The sequence below is a fragment of the Phalangium opilio genome, unplaced genomic scaffold (genome assembly GCF_054372755.1).
Source record: "Phalangium opilio isolate 3A_F unplaced genomic scaffold, DU_Popi_V2 ptg000019l_1, whole genome shotgun sequence".
NCBI lineage: Eukaryota > Metazoa > Arthropoda > Arachnida > Opiliones > Phalangiidae > Phalangium > Phalangium opilio.
Genome location: NW_028324152.1, coordinates 5,994,254 through 6,013,969, shown reverse-complemented (window position 1 = coordinate 6,013,969; position 19,716 = coordinate 5,994,254). Strand labels below are relative to the sequence as shown.

The 19,716-nt window shown below is 47.8% G+C and overlaps 8 non-coding genes across 8 annotated transcripts; all 8 read left to right on the top strand.

Moving 5' to 3' along the window:
- The first annotated feature begins 519 nt into the window (after nucleotides 1-519).
- Nucleotides 520-592, top strand: TRNAN-GUU (transfer RNA asparagine (anticodon GUU)). Its single transcript has one exon. It is a non-coding gene; the product is annotated as a tRNA-Asn (tRNA).
- Nucleotides 593-6,683: 6,091 nt separating this feature from the next.
- Nucleotides 6,684-6,756, top strand: TRNAN-GUU (transfer RNA asparagine (anticodon GUU)). The gene has a single exon. It is a non-coding gene; the product is annotated as a tRNA-Asn (tRNA).
- A 1,838-nt stretch (nucleotides 6,757-8,594) lies between these two features.
- Nucleotides 8,595-8,667, top strand: TRNAN-GUU (transfer RNA asparagine (anticodon GUU)). Its single transcript has one exon. It is a non-coding gene; the product is annotated as a tRNA-Asn (tRNA).
- Nucleotides 8,668-10,653: 1,986 nt separating this feature from the next.
- TRNAN-GUU (transfer RNA asparagine (anticodon GUU)) lies at nucleotides 10,654-10,726 on the top strand. The gene has a single exon. It is a non-coding gene; the product is annotated as a tRNA-Asn (tRNA).
- A 1,983-nt stretch (nucleotides 10,727-12,709) lies between these two features.
- TRNAN-GUU (transfer RNA asparagine (anticodon GUU)) lies at nucleotides 12,710-12,782 on the top strand. The gene has a single exon. It is a non-coding gene; the product is annotated as a tRNA-Asn (tRNA).
- A 220-nt stretch (nucleotides 12,783-13,002) lies between these two features.
- Nucleotides 13,003-13,075, top strand: TRNAN-GUU (transfer RNA asparagine (anticodon GUU)). Its single transcript has one exon. It is a non-coding gene; the product is annotated as a tRNA-Asn (tRNA).
- A 4,622-nt stretch (nucleotides 13,076-17,697) lies between these two features.
- On the top strand, nucleotides 17,698-17,770 carry TRNAN-GUU (transfer RNA asparagine (anticodon GUU)). Its single transcript has one exon. It is a non-coding gene; the product is annotated as a tRNA-Asn (tRNA).
- A 1,152-nt stretch (nucleotides 17,771-18,922) lies between these two features.
- TRNAI-GAU (transfer RNA isoleucine (anticodon GAU)) lies at nucleotides 18,923-18,995 on the top strand. Its single transcript has one exon. It is a non-coding gene; the product is annotated as a tRNA-Ile (tRNA).
- Nucleotides 18,996-19,716: the final 721 nt, after the last annotated feature.

Below are 19,716 nucleotides of genomic sequence, written 5' to 3'. Positions count from 1 at the left end.
GCGGTGTTGTGGGATCTCAAGTGTAACGTAAAAAGCCAAAGTTTTTCCACAATACGTGACGACCATTTAATTTTTGGGCTTCCGTGGCGCAATGGTTAGCGCGTTCGGCTGTTAGCCGAAAGGCTTGGTGGTTCAAGCCCACCCGGGAGAGGTGTTGTGCGGTCTCAGATGTAGCGTAAAATGTCAAAACTTTTCCACAATGCGTGACAACCATTAAATTTCTGAGCTTCCGTGGCGCAAAGGTTAGCGCGTTCGGCTGTTAACCGAAAGGTTGGTGGTTCGAGCCCATCCGTGAGCGGTGTTGTGAGCTCTCAGATGTGACGTAAAAAGTTAAAGTTTTTCCACAATACCTGACGAACATTTAATTTTTGGGCTTCCGTGGCGCAATGGTTAGCGCGTTCGGCTGTTAACCGAAAGGTTGGTGGTTCGAGCCCATCCGTGAGCGGTGTTGTGAGCTCTCAGATGTGACGTAAAAAGTTAAAGTTTTTCCACAATACCTGACGAACATTTAATTTTTGGGCTTCCGTGGCGCAATGGTTAGCGCGTTCGGCTGTTAACCGAAAGGCTGGTGGTTCGAGCCCACCCGGGAGCGGTGTTGTGAGGTCTCAGATGTGACGTAAAAAGTCAAAGTTTTTCCACAATACCTGACGAAAATTTAATTTTTGGGCTTCCGTGGCGCAATGGTTAGCGCGTTCGGCTGTTAACCGAAAGGTTGGTGGTACGAGCCCACACGGGAGCTGTGTTGTGAGATCTCACATGCAACGTAAAAAGCCAAAGTTTTTCCACAATACCTGACGACCATTTAATTTTTGGGCTTCCGTGGCGCAAAGGTTAGCGCGTTCGGCTGTTAACCGAAAGGTTGGTGGTTCGAGCCCATCCGTGAGCGGTGTTGTGAGCTCTCAGATGTGACGTAAAATGTTAAAGTTTTTCCACAATACCTGACGAACATTTAATTTTTGGGCTTCCGTGGCGCAAAGGTTAGCGCGTTCGGCTGTTAACCGAAAGGCTGGTGGTTCGAGCCCATCCGTGAGCGTTGTTGTGAGCTCTCAGATGTGACGTAAAAAGTTAAAGTTTTTCCACAATACCTGACGAACATTTAATTTTTGGGCTTCCGTGGCGCAAAGGTTAGCGCGTTCGGCTGTTAACCGAAAGGTTGGTGGTTCGAGCCCATCCGTGAGCGTTGTTGTGAGCTCTCAGATGTGACGTAAAAAGTTAAAGTTTTTCCACAATACCTGACGAACATTTAATTTTTGGGCTTCCGTGGCGCAATGGTTAGCGCGTTCGGCTGTTAACCGAAAGTTTGGTGGTTCGAGCCCACCCGGGAGCGGTGTTGTGAGGTCTCAGATGTGACGTAAAAAGTTAAAGTTTTTCCACAATACCTGACGAACATTTAATTTTTGGGCTTCCGTGGCGCAATGGTTAGCGCGTTCGGCTGTTAACCGAAAGGTTGATGGTTCGAGCCCATCCGGGAGCGGTGTTGTGAGGTCTCAGATGTAGCTTAAAATGTCAAAACTTTTCCACAATACGTGACAACCATTTATTTTCTGAACTTCCGTAGCTCAATGGTTAGCGCGTTCGGCTGTTAACCAATAGGTTGGGTGTTCGAGCCCACCCGGGAGTGGTGTTGTGGGATCTCAAATGTATCGTAAAAAGCCAAAGTTTCTCCACAATACCTGACGACCATTTCATTTCTGAGCTTCCTTGGCTCCATGGTTAGCGCGTTCGGATGTTAACCAAAAGGTTGGTGGTACGAGCCCATCCGGGGGCGGTGTTGTGAGGTCTCAGATGTAACGTAAAAAGTCAAAGTTTTCCACAATACCTAACGACCATTTCATTTCTGAGCTTCCTTGGCTCCATGGTTAGCGCGTTCGAATGTTAACCAAAAGGTTGGTGGTTCGAGCCCACCCGGGGGCGGTGTTGTGAAGTCTCAAATGTAACGTAAAAAGACAGAGTTTTTCCACAATACCTGACGACCGTTTAATTTTTGGGCTTCCGTGGTGCAATGGTTAGCGCGTTCGTTTGTTAACCATAAGGTTGGTGGTTGGAGCCCACCCGGGAGCGGTGTTGTGAAGTATCAAATGTAACGTAAAAAGCCAAAGTTTTTCCACAATACCTGACGACCATTTAATTTTTGGGCTTCCGTGGCGCAATGATTAGCGCGTTCGGCTGTTAACTGAAAGGTTGGTGGTTCGAGCCCATCCGGGAGCGGTGTTGTGGGATTTCAAATGTATCGAAAAAAGCCTAAGTTTTTCCACAATACGTGACGACCATTTAATTTTTGGGCTTCCGTGGCGCAATGGTTAGCGCGTTCGGCTGTTAGCCGAAAGGCTTGGTGGTTCAAGCCCACCCGGGAGAGGTGTTGTGCGGTCTCAGATGTAGCGTAAAATGTCAAAACGTTTCCACAATACGTGACAACAATTAAATTTCTGAGCTTCCTTGGCTCAATGGTTAGCGCGTTTGGCTGTTATCTAATAGGTTTGTGGTTCGAGCCCACCCGGGAGCGGTGTTGTGGGATCTCAAGTGTAACGTAAAAAGCCAAAGTTTTTCCACAATACCTGACGACCGTTTAATTTTTGAGCTTACGTGGCGCAATGGTTAGCGCGTTCGGCTGTTAACCGAAAGGTTGGTGGTTCAAGCCCACCCGGGAGCGGTGTTGTAAGATCTCAAATGTAAAGTAAAAAGCCAAAGTTTTTCCACAATACCTGACGACCATTTAATTTTTGGGCTTCCGTGGCGCAAAGGTTAGCGCGTTCGGCTGTTAACCGAAAGGTTGGTGGTTCGAGCCCATCCGTGAGCGGTGTTGTGAGCTCTCAGATGTGACGTAAAAAGTCAAAGTTTCTCCACAATACCTGACGACCATTTAATTCTTGGGCTTCCGTGGCGCAATGGTTAGCGCGTTCGGCTGTTAACCGAAAGGATGGTGGTTCGAGCCCATCCGGGGGCGGTGTTGTGAGGTCTCAGATGTAACGTAAAAAGTCAAAGTTATTCCACAATACCTGACGACCATTTCATTTCTGAGCTTCCTTGGCTCCATGGTTAGCGCGTTCGGATGTTAACCAAAAGGTTGGTGGTTCGAGCCCACCCGGGAGCGGTGTTGTGAAGTCTCAAATGTAACGTAAAAAGCGAAAGTTTCTCCACAATACCTGACGACCATTTAATTTTTGGGCTTCCGTGGCGCAATGGTTAGCGCGTTCGGCTGTTAACTGAAAGGTTGTTGGTTCGAGCCCATCCGGGAGCGGTGTTGTGCGGTCTCAGATGTAGCGTAAAATGTCAAAACTTTTCCACAATACGTGACAACCATTAAATTTCTGAGCTTCCGTGGCTCAATGGTTAGCGCGTTCGGCTGTTATCTAATAGGTTTGTGGTTCGAGCCCACCCGGGAGCGGTGTTGTGGGATCTCAAGTGTAACGTAAAAAGCCAAAGTTTTTCCACAATACCTGACGACCGTTTAATTTTTGAGCTTCCGTGGCGCAATGGTTAGCGCGTTCGGCTGTTAACCGAAAGGTTGGTGGTTCAAGCCCATCCGGGGGCGGTGTTGTGAGGTCTCAGATGTAACGTAAAAAGTCAAAGTTATTCCACAATACCTGACGACCATTTCATTTCTGAGCTTCCTTGGCTCCATGGTTAGCGCGTTCGGATGTTAACCAAAAGGTTGGTGGTTCGAGCCCACCCGGGAGCGGTGTTGTGAAGTCTCAAATGTAACGTAAAAAGCGAAAGTTTCTCCACAATACCTGACGACCATTTAATTTTTGGGCTTCCGTGGCGCAATGGTTAGCGCGTTCGGCTGTTAACTGAAAGGTTGGTGGTTCGAGCCCATCCGGGAGCGGTGTTGTGCGGTCTCAGATGTAGCGTAAAATGTCAAAACTTTTCCACAATACGTGACAACCATTAAATTTCTGAGCTTCCGTGGCTCAATGGTTAGCGCGTTCGGCTGTTATCTAATAGGTTTGTGGTTCGAGCCCACCCGGGAGCGGTGTTGTGAGGTCTCAGATGTAACGTAAAAAGTCAAAGTTTTTCCACAATACCTGACGACCATTTCATTTCTGAGCTTCCTTGGCTCCATGGTTAGCGCGTTCGGATGTTAACCTGGTTCGAGCCCACCCGGGAGCGGTGTTGTGAAGTCTCAAATGTAACGTAAAAAGCCAAAGTTTTTCCACAATACCTGACGACCGTTTAATTTTTGGGCTTCCGTGGTGCAATGGTTAGCGCGTTCGGCTGTTAACCATAAGGTTGGTGGTTGGAGCCCACCCGGGATCGGTGTTGTGAAGTATCAAATGTAACGTAAAAAGCCAAAGTTTTTCCACAATACCTGACGACCATTTAATTTTTGGGCTTCCGTGGCGCAATGGTTAGCGCGTTCGGCTGTTAACTGAAAGGTTGGTGGTTCGAGCCCATCCGGGAGCGGTGTTGTGCGGTCTCAGATGTAGCGTAAAATGTCAAAACTTTTCCACAATACGTGACAAACATTAAATTTCTGAGCTTCCGTGGCTCAATGGTTAGCGCGTTCGGCTGTTATCTAATAGGTTTGTGGTTCGAGCCCACCCGGGAGCGGTGTTGTGGGATCTCAAGTGTAACGTAAAAAGCCAAAGTTTTTACACAATACCTGACGACCGTTTAATTTTTGAGCTTCCGTGGCGCAATGGTTAGCGCGTTCGGCTGTTAACCGAAAGGTTGGTGGTTCAAGCCCACCCGGGAGCGGTGTTGTAAGATCTCAAATGTAACGTAAAAAGCCAAAGTTTTTCCACAATACCTGACGACCGTTTAATTTTTGGGCTTCCGTGGTGCAATGGTTAGCGCGTTCGGCTGTTAACCATAAGGTTGGTGGTTGGAGCCCACCCGGGATCGGTGTTGTGAAGTATCAAATGTAACGTAAAAAGCCAAAGTTTTTCCACAATACCTGACGACCATTTAATTTTTGGGCTTCCGTGGCGCAATGGTTAGCGCGTTCGGCTGTTAACTGAAAGGTTGGTGGTTCGAGCCCATCCGGGAGCGGTGTTGTGCGGTCTCAGATGTAGCGTAAAATGTCAAAACTTTTCCACAATACGTGACAAACATTAAATTTCTGAGCTTCCGTGGCTCAATGGTTAGCGCGTTCGGCTGTTATCTAATAGGTTTGTGGTTCGAGCCCACCCGGGAGCGGTGTTGTGGGATCTCAAGTGTAACGTAAAAAGCCAAAGTTTTTCCACAATACCTGACGACCATTTAATTCTTGGGCTTCCGTGGCGCAATGGTTAGCGCGTTCAGCTGTTAACCGAAAGGATGGTGGTTCGAGCCCATCCGGAGGCGGTGTTGTGAGGTCTCAGATGTAACGTAAAAAGTCAAAGTTTTTCCACAATACCTGACGACCATTTCATTTCTGAGCTTCCTTGGCTCCATGGTTAGCGCGTTCGGATGTTAACCAAAAGGTTGGTGGTTCGAGCCCACCCGGGAGTGGTGTTGTGAAGTCTCAAATGTAACGTAAAAAGCGAAAGTTTTTCCACAATACCTGACGACCGTTTAATTTTTGGGCTTCCGTGGTGCAATGGTTAGCGCGTTCGGCTGTTAACCGAAAGGTTGGTGGTTCGAGCCCACCCGGGAGCGGTGTTGTAAGATCTCAAATGTAACGTAAAAAGCCAAAGTTTTTCCACAATACCTGACAAACATTAAATTTCTGAGCTTCCGTGGCTCAATGGTTAGCGCGTTCGGCTGTTATCTAATAGGTTTGTGGTTCGAGCCCACCCGGGAGCGGTGTTGTGGGATCTCAAGTGTAACGTAAAAAGCCAAAGTTTTTCCACAATACCTGACGACCATTTAATTTTTGGGCTTCCGTGGCGCAAAGGTTAGCGCGTTCGGCTGTTAACCGAAAGGTTGGTGGTTCGAGCCCATCCATGAGCGGTGTTGTGAGCTCTCAGATGTGACGTAAAAAGTCAAAGTTTCTCCACAATACCTGACGACCATTTAATTCTTGGGCTTCCGTGGCGCAATGGTTAGCGCGTTCAGCTGTTAACCGAAAGGATGGTGGTTCGAGCCCATCCGGAGGCGGTGTTGTGAGGTCTCAGATGTAACGTAAAAAGTCAAAGTTTTTCCACAATACCTGACGACCATTTCATTTCTGAGCTTCCTTGGCTCCATGGTTAGCGCGTTCGGATGTTAACCAAAAGGTTGGTGGTTCGAGCCCACCCGGGAGTGGTGTTGTGAAGTCTCAAATGTAACGTAAAAAGCGAAAGTTTTTCCACAATACCTGACGACCGTTTAATTTTTGGGCTTCCGTGGTGCAATGGTTAGCGCGTTCGGCTGTTAACCGAAAGGTTGGTGGTTCGAGCCCACCCGGGAGCGGTGTTGTAAGATCTCAAATGTAACGTAAAAAGCCAAAGTTTTTCCACAATACCTGACGAAAATTTAATTTTTGGGCTTCCGTGGTGCAATGGTTAGCGCGTTCGGCTGTTAACCGAAAGGTTGGTGGTTCGAGCCCACCCGGGAGCGGTGTTGTAAGATCTCAAATGTAACGTAAAAAGCCAAAGTTTTTCCACAATACCTGACGAAAATTTAAATTTTGGGCTTCCGTGGCGCAATGGTTAGCGCGTTCGGCTGTTAACTGAAAGGTTGGTGGTTCGAGCCCATCCGGGAGCGGTGTTGTGGGATCTCAAATGTATCGAAAAAAGCCTAAGTTTCTCCACAATACCTGACGACCATTTAATTCTTGGGCTTCCGTGGCGCAATGGTTAGCGCGTTCGGCTGTTAACCGAAAGGTTGGTGGTTCGAGCCCACCCGGGAGCGGTGTTGTGAGATCACACATGTAACGTAAAAATCCAAAGTTTTTCCACAATACCTGACGAACATTTAATCTTTGGGCTTCCGTGTAGCAATGGTTAGCGCGTTCGGCTTTTAGCCGAAAGGCTTGGTGGTTCGAGCCCACCCGGGAGAGGTGTTGAGCGGTCTCAGATGTAGCGTAAAATGTCAAAACTTTTCCACAATACGTGACAACCATTTAATTTCTGAGCTTCCGTGGCGCAATGGTTTGCGCGTTCGGCTGTTAACCGAAAGGTTGGTGGTTCGAGCCCATCCGGGAGCGGTGTTGTGAGGTCTTAGATGTAACGTAAAATTCAGAGTTTTTTAAAAATAACTGACGAACATTTAGTTTTTGGGCTTCCGTGGCGCAATGGTTAGCGCGTTCGGCTTTTATTCAAAAGGTTTGTGGTTCGAGCCCATCCGGGAGCGGTGTTGTGAAGTCTCAGATGTGACGTAAAAAGCCAAAGTTTTCCGACAATACCTGACGACCATTTAATTTTTGGGCTTCCGTGGCGCAATGGTTAGCGCGTTCGGCTGTTAACCAATAGGTTGGTGGTTCGAACCCACCCGGGAGCGGTGTTGTGGGATCTCAAATGTAATGCAAAATGCCAAAGTTTTCCCACAATACCTGACGACCATTTAATTTTTGGGCTTCCGTGGCGCAATGGTTAGCGCGTTCGGCTGTTAACTGAAAGGTTGGTGGTTCGAGCCCATCCGGGAGCGGTGTTGTGGGATCTCAAATGTATCGAAAAAAGCCTAAGTTTCTCCACAATACCTGACGACCATTTAATTTTTGGGCTTCCGTGGCGCAATGGTTAGCGCGTTCGACTGTTAACCGAAAGGCTGGTGTTTCGAGCCCACCCGGGAGAGGTGTTGTGGGGTCTCAGATGTAGCGTAAAATGTCAAAACTTTTCCACAATACATGACAACCATTTAATTTCTGAGCTTCCGTAGCTCAATGGTTAGCGCGTTCGGCTGTTAACCAATAGGTTGGGTGTTCGAGCCCACCCTAGGGCGGTGTTGTGAGGTCTCAGATGTGACGTAAAAAGTCAAAGTTTTTCCACAATACCTGACGACCGTTTCATTTCTGAGCTTCCTTGGCTCCATTGTTAGCGCGTTCGGATCTTAACCAAAAGGTTGGTGGTTCGAGTCCACCCGGGAGCGGTGTTGTGAAGTCTAGAATGTAACGTAAAAAGCGAAAGTTTTTCCACAATACCTGACGACCGTTTAATTTTTGGGCTTCCGTGGTGCAATGGTTAGCGCGTTCGGCTGTTAACCAAAAGGTTGGTGGTTGGAGCCCACCCGGGAGCGGTGTTGTGAAGTATCAAATGTAACGTAAAAAGCCAAAGTTTTTCCACAATATTTGACGACCGTTTAATTTTTGAGCTTCCGTGGCGCAATGGTTAGCGCGCTCGGCTGTTAACCGAAAGGTTGGTGGTTCGAGCCCACCCGGGAGCGGTGTTGTAAGATCTCAAATGTAACGTAAAAAGCCAAAGTTTTTCCACAATACCTGACGACCATTTAATTTTTGGGCTTCCGTGGCGCAATGGTTAGCGCGTTCGACTGTTAACCGAAAGGCTGGTGGTTCGAGCCCACCCGGGAGAGGTGTTGTGGGGTGTCAGATGTAGCGTAAAATGTCAAAACTTTTCCACAATACGTGACAACCATTTAATTTCTGAGCTTCCATAGCTCAATGGTTAGCGCGTTCGGCTGTTAACCAATAGGTTGGGTGTTCGAGCCCACCCGGGAGCGGTGTTGTGGGATCTCAAATGTATCGTAAAAAGCCAAAGTTTCTCCACAATACCTGACGATCATTTAATTCTTGGGCTTCCGTGGCGCAATGGTTAGCGCGTTCGGCTGTTAACCGAAAGGTTGGTGGTTCGAGCCCACCCGGGAGCGGTGTTGTGAGATCACACATGTAACGTAAAAATCCAAAGTTTTTCCACAATACCTGACGAACATTTAATCTTTGGGCTTCCGTGTAGCAATGGTTAGCGCGTTCGGCTGTTAGCCGAAAGGCTTGGTGGTTCGAGCCCACCCGGGAGAGGTGTTGTGCGGTCTCAGATGTAGCGTAAAATGTCAAAACTTTTCCACAATACGTGACAACCATTTAATTTCTGAGCTTCCGTGGTGCAATGGTTAGCGCGTTCGGCTGTTAACCGAAAGGTTGGTGGTTCGAGCCCATCCGTGAGCGGTGTTGTGAGCTCTCAAATGTAACGTAAAAAGGCAAAGTTTTTCCACAATACCTGACGACCATTTAATTTTTGGGCTTCCGTGGCGCAATGGTTAGCGCCGTCGGCTGTTAACCGAAAGGTTGGTGGTTCGAGCCCATCCGGGAGCGGTGTTGTGAGGTCTTAGATGTAACGTAAAATTCAGAGTTTTTTTAAAAATAACTGACGAACATTTAGTTTTTGGGCTTCCGTGGCGCAATGGTTAGCGCGTTCGGCTTTTATTCAAAAGGTTTGTGGTTCGAGCCCATCCGGGAGCGGTGTTGTGAAGTCTCAGATGTGACGTAAAAAACCAAAGTTTTCCGACAATACCTGACGACCGTTTAACTTTTGGGCTTCCGTGGTGCAATGGTTAGCGCGTTCGGCTGTTAACCAAAAGGTTGGTGGTTCGAGCCCACCCGGGAGCGGTGTTGTGAAGTCTCAAATGTAACGTAAAAAGCCAAGGTTTTTCCACAATACCTGACGACCATTTAATTTTTGGGCTTCCGTGGCGCAATGGTTAGCGCGTTCGGCTGTTAACTGAAAGGTTGGTGGTTCGAGCCCATCCGAGAGCGGTGTTGTGGGATCTCAAATGTATCGAAAAAAGCTAAAGTTTCTCCACAATACCTGACGACCATTTAATTTTTGGGCTTCCGTGGCGCAATGGTTAGCGCGTTCGACTGTTAACCGAAAGGCTGGTGGTTCGAGCCCACCCGGGAGAGGTGTTGTGGGGTCTCAGATGTAGCGTAAAATGTCAAAACTTTTCCACAATACGTGACAACCATTTAATTTCTGAGCTTCCGTAGCTCAATGGTTAGCGCGTTCGGCTGTTAACCAATAGGTTGGGTGTTCGAGCCCACCCTAGGGCGGTGTTGTGAGGTCTCAGATGTGACGTAAAAAGTCAAAGTTTTTCCACAATACCTGACGACCGTTTCATTTCTGAGCTTCCTTGGCTCCATTGTTAGCGCGTTCGGATCTTAACCAAAAGGTTGGTGGTTCGAGTCCACCCGGGAGCGGTGTTGTGAAGTCTAGAATGTAACGTAAAAAGCGAAAGTTTTTCCACAATACCTGACGACCGTTTAATTTTTGGGCTTCCGTGGTGCAATGGTTAGCGCGTTCGGCTGTTAACCAAAAGGTTGGTGGTTGGAGCCCACCCGGGAGCGGTGTTGTGAAGTATCAAATGTAACGTAAAAAGCCAAAGTTTTTCCACAATACCTGACGACCGTTTAATTTTTGAGCTTCCGTGGCGCAATGGTTAGCGCGCTCGGCTGTTAACCGAAAGGTTGGTGGTTCGAGCCCACCCGGGAGCGGTGTTGTAAGATCTCAAATGTAACGTAAAAAGCCAAAGTTTTTCCACAATACCTGACGACCATTTAATTTTTGGGCTTCCGTGGCGCAATGGTTAGCGCGTTCGACTGTTAACCGAAAGGCTGGTGGTTCGAGCCCACCCGGGAGAGGTGTTGTGGGGTGTCAGATGTAGCGTAAAATGTCAAAACTTTTCCACAATACGTGACAACCATTTAATTTCTGAGCTTCCATAGCTCAATGGTTAGCGCGTTCGGCTGTTAACCAATAGGTTGGGTGTTCGAGCCCACCCGGGAGCGGTGTTGTGGGATCTCAAATGTATCGTAAAAAGCCAAAGTTTCTCCACAATACCTGACGATCATTTAATTCTTGGGCTTCCGTGGCGCAATGGTTAGCGCGTTCGGCTGTTAACCGAAAGGTTGGTGGTTCGAGCCCACCCGGGAGCGGTGTTGTGAGATCACACATGTAACGTAAAAATCCAAAGTTTTTCCACAATACCTGACGAACATTTAATCTTTGGGCTTCCGTGTAGCAATGGTTAGCGCGTTCGGCTGTTAGCCGAAAGGCTTGGTGGTTCGAGCCCACCCGGGAGAGGTGTTGTGCGGTCTCAGATGTAGCGTAAAATGTCAAAACTTTTCCACAATACCTGACGACCATTTAATTTTTGGGCTTCCGTGGCGCAATGGTTAGCGCCGTCGGCTGTTAACCGAAAGGTTGGTGGTTCGAGCCCATCCGGGAGCGGTGTTGTGAGGTCTTAGATGTAACGTAAAATTCAGAGTTTTTTTAAAAATAACTGACGAACATTTAGTTTTTGGGCTTCCGTGGCGCAATGGTTAGCGCGTTCGGCTTTTATTCAAAAGGTTTGTGGTTCGAGCCCATCCGGGAGCGGTGTTGTGAAGTCTCAGATGTGACGTAAAAAACCAAAGTTTTCCGACAATACCTGACGACCGTTTAACTTTTGGGCTTCCGTGGTGCAATGGTTAGCGCGTTCGGCTGTTAACCAAAAGGTTGGTGGTTCGAGCCCACCCGGGAGCGGTGTTGTGAAGTCTCAAATGTAACGTAAAAAGCCAAGGTTTTTCCACAATACCTGACGACCATTTAATTTTTGGGCTTCCGTGGCGCAATGGTTAGCGCGTTCGGCTGTTAACTGAAAGGTTGGTGGTTCGAGCCCATCCGAGAGCGGTGTTGTGGGATCTCAAATGTATCGAAAAAAGCTAAAGTTTCTCCACAATACCTGACGACCATTTAATTTTTGGGCTTCCGTGGCGCAATGGTTAGCGCGTTCGACTGTTAACCGAAAGGCTGGTGGTTCGAGCCCACCCGGGAGAGGTGTTGTGGGGTCTCAGATGTAGCGTAAAATGTCAAAACTTTTCCACAATACGTGACAACCATTTAATTTCTGAGCTTCCGTAGCTCAATGGTTAGCGCGTTCGGCTGTTAACCAATAGGTTGGGTGTTCGAGCCCACCCGGGGGCGGTGTTGTGAGGTCTCAGATGTGACGTAAAAAGTCAAAGTTTTTCCACAATACCTGACGACCATTTCATTTCTGAGCTTCCTTGGCCCCATTGTTAGCGCGTTCGGATGTTAACCAAAAGGTTGGTGGTTCGAGTCCACCCGGGAGCGGTGTTGTGAAGTCTAAAATGTAACGTAAAAAGCCAAAGTTTTTCCACAATACCTGACGACCGTTTAATTTTGGGCTTCCGTGGTGCAATGGTTAGCGCGTTCGGCTGTTAACCAAAAGGTTAGTGGTTGGAGCCCACCCGGGAGCGGTGTTGTGAGATCTCAAATGTAACGTAAAAATCCAAAGTTTTTCCACAATACCTGACGAACATTTAATCTTTGGGCTGCCGTTGCGCAATGGTTAGCGCCGTGGGCTGTTAACCGGAAGGTTGGTGGTTCGAGCCCATCCGGGAGCGGTGTTGTGAGGTCTTAGATGTAACGTAAAATTCAGAGTTTTTCCACAATACCTGACGAACAATTAATCTTTGGGTTTCCGTTGCGCAATGGTTAGCGCCGTCGGCTGTCAACCGAAAGGTTGGTGGTTCGAGCCCATCCGGGAGCGGTGTTTTGAGGTCTTAGATGTAACGTAAAATTCAGAGTTTTTCCACAATAACTGACGAACATTAAATTTTTGTGCTTCCGTGGCGCAATGGTTAGCGCGTTCAGCTGTTATTCAAAAGGTTTGTGGTTCGAGCCCATCCGGGAGCGGTGTTGTGAAGTCTAGAATGTAACGTAAAAAGTGAAAGTTTTTCCACAATACCTGACGACCGTTTAATTTTTGGGCTTCCGTGGTGCAATGGTTAGCGCGTTCGGCTGTTAACCAAAAGGTTGGTGGTTGGAGCCCACCCGGGAGCGGTGTTGTGAAGTATCAAATGTAACGTAAAAAGCCAAAGTTTTTCCACAATACCTGACGACCGTTTAATTTTTGAGCTTCCGTGGCGCAATGGTTAGCGCGTTCGGCTGTTAACCGAAAGGTTGGTGGTTCGAGCCCACCCGGGAGCGGTGTTGTAAGATCTCAAATGTAACGTAAAAAGCCAAAGTTTTTCCACAATACCTGACGACCATTTATATTTTGGGCTTCCGTGGCGCAAAGGTTAGCGCGTTCGGCTGTTAACCGAAAGGTTGGTGGTTCGAGCCCATCCGTGAGCGGTGTTGTGAGCTCTCAGATGTGACGTAAAAAGTCAAAGTTTTTCCACAATACCTGACGACCATTTAATTTTTGGCTTCCGTGGCGCAATGGTTAGCGCGTTCGGCTGTTAACCGAAAGGTTGGTGGTTCGAGCCCACCCGGGAGCGGTGTTGTGAGATCTCACATGTAACGTAAAAATCCAAAGCTTTTCCACAATACCTGACGAACATTTAGTCTTTGGGCTGCCGTTGCGCAATGGTTAGCGCCGTGGGCTGTTAACCGGAAGGTTGGTGGTTCGAGCCCATCCGGGAGCGGTGTTGTGGGATCTCAAATGTATCGAAAAAAGCCTAAGTTTCTCCACAATACCTGACGACCATTTAATTTTTGGGCTTCCGTGGCGCAATGGTTAGCGCGTTCGACTGTTAACCGAAAGGCTGGTGGTTCGAGCCCACCCGGGAGAGGTGTTGTGGGGTCTCAGATGTAGCGTAAAATGTCAAAACTTTTCCACAATACGTGACAACCATTTAATTTCTGAGCTTCCGTAGCTCAATGGTTAGCGCGTTCGGCTGTTAACCAATAGGTTGGGTGTTCGAGCCCACCCTAGGGCGGTGTTGTGAGGTCTCAGATGTGACGTAAAAAGTCAAAGTTTTTCCACAATACCTGACGACCATTTCATTTCTGAGCTTCCTTGGCTCCATTGTTAGCGCGTTCGGATGTTAACCAAAAGGTTGGTGGTTCGAGTCCACCCGGGAGCGGTGTTGTGAAGTCTAGAATGTAACGTAAAAAGTGAAAGTTTTTCCACAATACCTGACGACCTTTTAATTTTTGGGCTTCCGTGGTGCAATGGTTAGCGCGTTCGGCTGTTTTCCAAAAGGTTGGTGGTTGGAGCCCACCCGGGAGCGGTGTTGTGAAGTATCAAATGTAACGTAAAAAGCCAAAGTTTTTCCACAATTCCTGACGACCGTTTAATTTTTGAGCTTCCGTGGCGCAATGGTTAGCGCGTTCGGCTGTTAGCCGAAAGGTTGGTGGTTTGAGCCCACCCGGGAGCGGTGTTGTAAGATCTCAAATGTAACGTAAAAAGCCAAATTTTTCCACAATACCTGACGACCATTTAAATTTTGGGCTTCCGTGGCGCAAAGGTTAGCGCGTTCGGCTGTTAACCGAAAGGTTGGTGGTTCGAGCCCATCCGTGAGCGGTGTTGTGAGCTCTCAGATGTGACGTAAAAAGTCAAAGTTTTTCCACAATACCTGACGACCATTTAATTTTTTGGCTTCCGTGGCGCAATGGTTAGCGCGTTCGGCTGTTAACCGAAAGGTTGGTGGTTCGAGCCCATCCGTGAGCGGTGTTGTGAGGTCTCAGATATGACGTAAAAAGTCAAAGTTTTTCCACAATACCTGACGAACATTTAAATTTTGGGCTTCCGTGGCGCAATGGTTAGCGCGTTCGGCTGTTAACCGAAAGGTTGGTGGTTCGAGCCCACCCGAAAGCGGTGTTGTGAGATCACACATGTAACGTAAAAATCCAAAGTTTTTCCACAATACCTGACGAACATTTAATCTTTGGGCTTCCGTGTAGCAATGGTTAGCGCGTTCGGCTGTTAGCCGAAAGGCTTGGTGGTTCGAGCCCACCCGGGAGAGGTGTTGTGCGGTCTCAGATGTAGCGTAAAATGTCAAAACTTTTCCACAATACGTGACAACCATTTAATTTCTGAGCTTCCGTGGCGCAATGGTTGGCGCGTTCGGCTGTTAACCGAAAGGTTGGTGGTTCGAGCCCATCCGTGAGCGGTGTTGTGAGCTCTCAAATGTAACGTAAAATTCAGAGTTTTTTAAAAATAACTGACGAACATTTAGTTTTTGGGCTTCCGTGGCGCAATGGTTAGCGCGTTCGGCTTTTATACAAAAGGTTTGTGGTTCGAGCCCATCCGGGAGCGGTGTTGTGAAGTCTCAAATGTAACGTAAAAAGCCAAGGTTTTTCCACAATACCTGACGACCATTTAATTTTTGGGCTTCCGTGGCGCAATGGTTAGCGCGTTCGGCTGTTAACCAATAGGTTGGTGGTTCGAACCCACCCGGGAGCGGTGTTGTGGGATCTCAAATGTAATGCAAAATGCCAAAGTTTTTCCACAATACCTGACGACCATTTAATTTTTGGGCTTCCGTGGCGCAATGGTTAGCGCGTTCGGCTGTTAACTGAAAGGTTGGTGGTTCGAGCCCATCCGGGAGCGGTGTTGTGGGATCTCAAATGTATCGAAAAAAGCCTAAGTTTCTCCACAATACCTGACGACCATTTAATTTTTGGGCTTCCGTGGCGCAATGGTTAGCGCGTTCGACTGTTAACCGAAAGGCTGGTGGTTCGAGCCCACCCGGGAGAGGTGTTGTGGGGTCTCAGATGTAGCGTAAAATGTCAAAACTTTTCCACAATACGTGACAACCATTTAATTTCTGAGCTTCCGTAGCTCAATGGTTAGCGCGTTCGGCTGTTAACCAATAGATTGGGTGTTCGAGCCCACCCGGGGGCGGTATTGTGAGGTCTCAGATGTGACGTAAAAAGTCAAAGTTTTTCCACAATACCTGACGACCGTTTAATTTGGGCTTCCGTGGTGCAATGGTTAGCGCGTTCGGCTGTTAACCAAAAGGTTAGTGGTTGGAGCCCACCCGGGAGCGGTGTTGTGAGATCTCAAATGTAACGTAAAAATCCAAAGTTTTTCCACAATACCTGACGAACATTTACTCTTTGGGCTGCCGTTGCGCAATGGTTAGCGCCGTGGGCTGTTAACCGGAAGGTTGGTGGTTCGAGCCCATCCGGGAGCGGTGTTGTGAGGTCTTAGATGTAACGTAAAATTCAGAGTTTTTCCACAATACCTGACGAACAATTAATTTTTGGGCTTCCGTGGCGCAATGGTTAGCGCGTTCGGCTGTTAACTGAAAGGTTGGTGGTTCGAGCCCATCCGGGAGCGGTGTTGTGGGATCTCAAATGTATCGAAAAAAGCCTAAGTTTCTCCACAATACCTGACGACCATTTAATTTTTGGGCTTCCGTGGCGCAATGGTTAGCGCGTTCGACTGTTAACCGAAAGGCTGGTGGTTCGAGCCCACCCGGGAGAGGTGTTGTGGGGTCTCAGATGTAGCGTAAAATGTCAAAACTTTTCCACAATACGTGACAACCATTTAATTTCTGAGCTTCCGTAGCTCAATGGTTAGCGCGTTCGGCTGTTAACCAATAGATTGGGTGTTCGAGCCCACCCGGGGGCGGTATTGTGAGGTCTCAGATGTGACGTAAAAAGTCAAAGTTTTTCCACAATACCTGACGACCGTTTAATTTGGGCTTCCGTGGTGCAATGGTTAGCGCGTTCGGCTGTTAACCAAAAGGTTAGTGGTTGGAGCCCACCCGGGAGCGGTGTTGTGAGATCTCAAATGTAACGTAAAAATCCAAAGTTTTTCCACAATACCTGACGAACATTTACTCTTTGGGCTGCCGTTGCGCAATGGTTAGCGCCGTGGGCTGTTAACCGGAAGGTTGGTGGTTCGAGCCCATCCGGGAGCGGTGTTGTGAGGTCTTAGATGTAACGTAAAATTCAGAGTTTTTCCACAATACCTGACGAACAATTAATCTTTGGGTTTCCGTTGCGCAATGGTTAGCGCCGTCGGCTGTCAACCGAAAGGTTGGTGGTTCGAGCCCATCCGGGAGCGGTGTTTTGAGGTCTTAGATGTAACGTAAAATTCAGAGTTTTTCCACAATAACTGACGAACATTAAATTTTTGAGCTTCCGTGGCGCAATGGTTAGCGCGTTCGGCTGTTAACCGAGAGGCTGGTGGTTCGAGCCCACCCGGAAGTGGTTTTGTGAGGTCTGAGATGTAACGTAAAATTCAGAGTTTTTTAAAAATAACTGACGAAAATTTAATTTTTGGGCTTCCGTGGCGCAATGGTTAGCGCGTTCAGCTGTTATTCAAAAGGTTTGTGGTTCGAGCCCATCCGGGAGCGGTGTTGTGAGATCTCACATGTAACGTAAAAATCCAAAATTTTCCAGAATACCTGACGAAAATTTAATCTTTGGGCTTCCGTGGTGCAATGGTCAGCGCGTTCGGCTGTTAGCCGAAAGGCTTGGTGGTTCGAGCCCACCCGGGAGAGGTGTTGTGCGGTCTCAGATGTAGCGTAAAATGTCAAAACTTTTGCACAATACGTGACAACCATTTAATTTCTGAGCTTCCGTGGCTCAATGTTTAGCGCGTTCTGCTGTTATATAATAGGTTTGTGGTTCGAGCCCACCCGGGAGCGGTGTTGTGGGATCTCAAATGTAACGTAAAAAGCCAAAGTTTTTCCACAATACCTGACGACCGTTTAATTTTTGAGCTTCCGTGGCGCAATGGTTAGCGCGTTCGGCTGTTAACCGAAAGGTTGGGGGTTCGAGCCCATGCGGGAGCGGTGTTGTGAGGTATCAGATGTAACGTAAAAAGTCAAAGTTTTTCCACAATACGTGACGACCATTTAATTTTTGGGCTTACGTGGCGCAATGGTTAGAGCATTCGGCTGTTAGCCGAAAGGCTTGGTGGTTCGAGCCACCCGGGAGAGGTGTTGTGCGGTCTCAGATGTATCGTAAAATGTCAAAACCTTTCCACAATACGTGACAACCATTAAATTTCTGAGCTTCCGTGGCTCAATGGTTAGCGCGTTCGGCTGTTATATAATAGGTTTGTGGTTCGAGCCCACCCGGGAGCGGTGTTGTGGGATCTCAAATGTAACGTAAAAAGCCAAAGTTTTTCCACAATACCTGACGACCGTTTAATTTTTGAGCTTCCGTGGCGCAATGGTTAGCGCGTTCGGCTGTTAACCGAAAGGTTGGTGGTTCGAGCCCACCCGGGAGCGGTGTTGTAAGATCTCAAATGTAACGTAAAAAGCCAAAGTTTTTCCACAATACCTGACGACCATTTAATTTTTAGGCTTCCGTGGCGCAAAGGTTAGCGCGTTCGGCTGTTAACCGAAAGGTTGGTGGTTCGAGCCCATCCGTGAGCGGTGTTGTGGGATCTCAAATGTATCGAAAAAAGCCTAAGTTTCTCCACAATACCTGACGACCATTTAATTTTTGGGCTTCCGTGGCGCAATGGTTAGCGCGTTCGGCTGTTAGCCGAAAGGCTTGTTGGTTCGAGCCCACCTGGGAGAGGTGTTGTGCGGTCTCAGATGTAGCGTAAAATGTCAAAACTTTTCCACAATTCGTGACAACCATCATGAGTTAATAATATGTCAGCTCCCTATAAGTTACTCAGGCAATTCATTTTTATACTCCAGCGTTTTCTTCCGTGCCGCCGGCTTTCCAATTATATGCGACGCTCTGCGGCCGCCACGTGAACGACAATCTTATTTTCTCTTCTTTCCGGTTTTTCCCCGGAAGCGCGTGCAGTGGAAGCTAGCCAATGATATCGGAGCTATTTAAGCAGCCGAATATTTCGCTCAGTAGCCTCGGTTAAGAAAACAGTCAAGAGATCAGTGGATTGGATTTAGCTCAGTTGTATAATTTTCTGGTTTCAAGCCACAATAACAACTCTTATCTTTAGCATTCTTTATCAATATCAGCAAATTGCATTGAGTTCCTGCATTTTTTTGTCTCAGTACTGACACAACGCCATGATTTAATGTTAAATTATAAAATATAAAAATTCACGACTAAAACACTGGTGATAATGTAGTCGACGACTCGAGGTCGAGGAGCCGTACGAGCGGGATTTTTTTTTCGACAAGAGAGAGCGCAACATTCGGATTTTTTCCCGCGTGGGCGAAATGAGAAGAAATCGCTGGATACATTACGCCTATGGAGCCTGAGTAACTTATAGGGAGCTAACATATTATTAACTCATGCAACCATTTAATTTCTGAGCTTCCGTGGCTCAATGGTTAGCGCGTTCGGCTGTTAACCAATAGGTTTGTGGTTCGAGCCCACCCGGGAGCGGTGTTTTGGGATCTCAAATGTAACGTAAAAAGCCAAATTTTTTCCACAATACCTGACGACCGTTTAATTTTTGAGCTTCCGTGGCGTAATGGTTAGCGCGTTAGGCTGATAACCGAAGGGTTGGTGGTTCGAGCCCACCCGGGAGCGGTGTTGTAAGATCTCAAATGTAGTGTAAATAGCCAAAGTTTTTCCACAATACCTGACGACCATTTAATTTTTGGGCTTCCGTGGCGCAATGGTTAGCGCGTTCGGCTGTTAACCGAAAGGTTGGTGGTTCGAGCCCATCCGTGAGCGGTGTTGTGAGGTCTCAGATGTGACGTAAAGAGTCAAAGTTTTTCCACAATACGTGACGACCATTTAATTTTTGGGTTTCCGTGGCGCAATGGTTAGCGCGTTCGGCTGTTAACCGAAAGGTTGGTGGTTCAAGCCCACCCGGGAGCGGTATTGTAAGATCTCAAATGTAACGTAAAAAGCCAAAGTTTTTCCACAATACCTGACGACCATTTAATTTTTGGGCTTCCGTGGCGCAAAGGTTAGCGCGTTCGGCTGTTAACCGAAAGGTTGGTGGTTCGAGCCCATCCGTGAGCGGTGTTGTGAGCTCTCAGATGTGACGTAAAAAGTCAAAGTTTCTCCACAATATCTGACGACCATTTAATTCTTGGGCTTCCGTGGCGCAATGGTTAGCGCGTTCGGCTGTTAACCGAAAGGATGGTGGTTCGAGCCCATCCGGGGGCGGTGTTGTGAGGTCTCAGATGTAACGTAAAAAGTCAAAGTTTTTCCACAATACCTGACGACCATTTCATTTCTGAGCTTCCTTGGCTCCGTGGTTAGCGCGTTCGGATGTTAACCAAAGGGTTGGTGGTTCGAG